Source organism: Artemia sp. Qi Xiang Cuo, chromosome 4, assembly GCF_049724085.1.
Source record: "Artemia sp. Qi Xiang Cuo chromosome 4, ASM4972408v1, whole genome shotgun sequence".
Classification (NCBI taxonomy): Eukaryota; Metazoa; Arthropoda; class Branchiopoda; order Anostraca; family Artemiidae; genus Artemia; species Artemia sp. Qi Xiang Cuo.
Genome location: NC_142797.1, coordinates 22,312,603 through 22,315,881, shown reverse-complemented (window position 1 = coordinate 22,315,881; position 3,279 = coordinate 22,312,603).

The following is a 3,279-nucleotide window of genomic DNA, read 5'->3' as shown; positions in this document are numbered from 1 at the left end:
TAATTTAGTATATCCAAAATTATCAGGACTTTCAGGAATGAATTTCAGCAAATAAAAAACTCATATGAAAGTCATAGAGAAAATTATTAAAGCACAAAAAAAAAAAAAAAAAAAAACCTTGAGAGTATCCATCCTCATTGGAATTGGTAAAATTTACCGGTTCTCGCTTTTGGTTGTTTCTGTCGCATAAATTGTCAGGAAACTTAAATCCAGCTATTTCCTTCAAAACATGACCCTTCATAACTAGATGCTCCTTAATGTTATTAACATTCGGGCATAAACAAATGGGGCATTTCTTTTTTGTGCTAGCTTCATGTTCTATATAATGAATGGCGAAATCGGTGAAGTTGTTTATTTCTATGTCACATTTTTCACAGTTAAATGACAACCCTGTTTCACAGTTTGTAGATATATGCAACTGCAATAAATAATAGGAATTTTCAATCTTTCCACAAGAATCACACCGCCATCTGCCAAGGCGGATGTCATCAATAGTGCGTTTCGATAGTTTCTTAATTGGAACGCTTGTTCTCAAAAAGATTTTCTCAGGTTGCTTAGTTTTGTTGGAAGGGCAAGGCAACCAAATGGTTTCTGATGCAGTAGAAACATCCATGTGAAATCCACTACGTTTGCTTTGAGAGCAATGATTGCGGACTGGGTCTAGAAGGAAAGAGAAAAATGTCCACCAGATTACTTATTAGACACAAATTAGTATAACTCATAAAAAATAAAGCTGAAAATGGTACAGAGTGCACGCCAATAAACACTTGGGCTAAATATAAACATACGAAAACATTTCGCTCTTGCCTGGGTATTCTCTCCCCGAAAAAAATAACATAACTTTTATCCCATCAATGCAATTCATCTATCTATTTTTTTTATTAATTTGCACAGACATTCGAATGTGTAAGTAGACCTACACACATATAAGTGACTTCTGGTGGGAGTAGAATGTCTCCTCCCTAACACCGTCCCACCTGATCAGCCACCAAATATAGGCTTAACGCCAGTTTTTAAATCTAAGAACGTTTTCATTTATTTTAACTAACTGTTGCCGAGTATTTCATTGTACCTGGGCAAAAAATAGAGAATTTAGACAATCAGCATGAAAATGGCCTAAAACCACCCAAACTTTTTTTGTCAGCAAGGCAAGTTACAAGCCAGAACCAATGATACCACAAGTTTTCTGAGAACTCAGCAACTGAGCTAGTCACTAATGTTTTGAAAAACATCTTTGTTGACGGTGTATTTCAATAGCTCAAAACCTAAAAAAATTGGATGTTTTTAATTTTCAGTGCTAATATTCTTTCATGTTTCATGCAAAAAAAAAAAAAAAAAAAAAAAAAAAAAAAAAAAAAAAAAAAAAAATCACAAGACGGAACAAACTCTTAGTTGCTAATAAAACTTGTTCTTGTGCCAGAATGCATAATAAAAGTAACTAAGGACTTCGGATGTTTTTCGAACAGAAGAATATTTTGTTCAACAAACTTAACAGATAGTTATATATCCGCAGAAAACTGTAATTTTTATGAATAATAAGAACATGGATCCTCTGAACGAACACGATGGTGACCATGAGGTGATTATAAAGGATTGAAGTTGTTCTAGCGTGGTGAGATACTTTATGGTCTCCACTTTGTCAACAGCTCTTTCTTACATTCTTAACCCTAAAATGGGACCTTGCTTGCGTGGCCTCAGAGTGGACCTTTGACACGTTTGCCTAACTAGAAATGAGTCGGCAAACAGCGCAGTAGGAAAACCTTGACTGGTGGCACCACTCGATAATATCATACCCTATTATGCTGGATTTTACTTGTTTTGATTCAGAGAGAGGATCAACCATTTCCTCTCTGCGTTATTTATTACAGGATACCTAACAATTAAATATAAAATTTGTAGCAATGAATACATATTGAGTTGGAAATAATAGGCTTGAAATTGCTTGTGCAGGACTTCAAATTTTGTTAAGTGGAATGCCATGTAGAAACCAAGATCTACCCAGAATTACACCAAGTCTCCATTCAGCTGGAGGTACTGGGACCTTCTTACTGTCTGGTCCTAGGCCAAGTTATGCACTTTAAGTTGACTTAAAAAGGAGTATCTTGGAATGATTTACACTAATGATGCCTATTGCGTTTCGTGAGGCAACAACAGTTTCAATTATTCAAAATTAAAAATCACAAAACCTCAAACAATTCATTCATTTTAATAACATTTCCATCAAGGATATTTAAATCATCAGCATAATATAAGTCTGGGAGAGTTTCACTTCCTCAATTGGTTCCGTGTACTCCCATTACCTTTGCTTTGTTCCATAGAACAAAGTCCATCAAGATGATCCATATCAAGCTATCTAAAAATTTGATTTGCCTTCAAGACATACATCACTGACGGCAATTCAAAAAAATTGAAGGAGGGAGCAAAACACATATTTTAATATCTATAGGGTGCAATTTGTCAATTTTTTAAATATTACCAAATAAAATACCAAAAAAAATTTTTCCAGAAAACACCCTAAAGTGGTATCAATAAAAAGATATGATGGAGGGGGGGAGGGCAAAACATCTACAAGGGGGCCCAATCCCCTAATTGACATCATTACTTAAAGAGCCATCGGAAGGGACTAGCAGAAAAGGCATAGGAGGGGGATGGATACCCTCTAATCATTTTCAAATTGTAAGAAGGCACTAGGACTGTCAACTTCTAATCATACGATTCTACTTCGAAGTTTCTATGGCCACCCTTCCCATTCAAAGTAGCATGGTAAAAATAAAGAAAAAAGGAAATTTTCTACTAGGCTCATCATGAAACATCATAACCAACTGGTGCCTAATTTTGCACCTGGTTGGTATTATTAGCAAAGATAGTGAATTCTATAAAGATAGAAAAAGTAGAATGGCTCAGGACGTTTTTTCACAGTTGAAAAAAGTTTAAAATAATAGAAAGCTAAGACTGAATACCAGGTTAAGAACACTACAAACTAAAGTAATGACACTAAACATGGTCCAATTCTGAAAAGAAGGGATTTGATAAGCTGAATAACATTTGTTACATATTCTCTGGAGAAATTGTCTAAGGAATTCGTAGGTATGCACGGCTATCCATTTTACTAACTGTATGTCAATTTAGGAATTGGTTAAATATGCGGTTTAATCCCACTTTTTGGGCTATAATGAAAGAAAGCTATAGTTTACAGGTGAATAATGAAAAACTACCAGATTTCACTTTTTCCCATCCATCTGGGGTTGAACAAAGAGCAGGCAGTTCCTGAGTGGACTA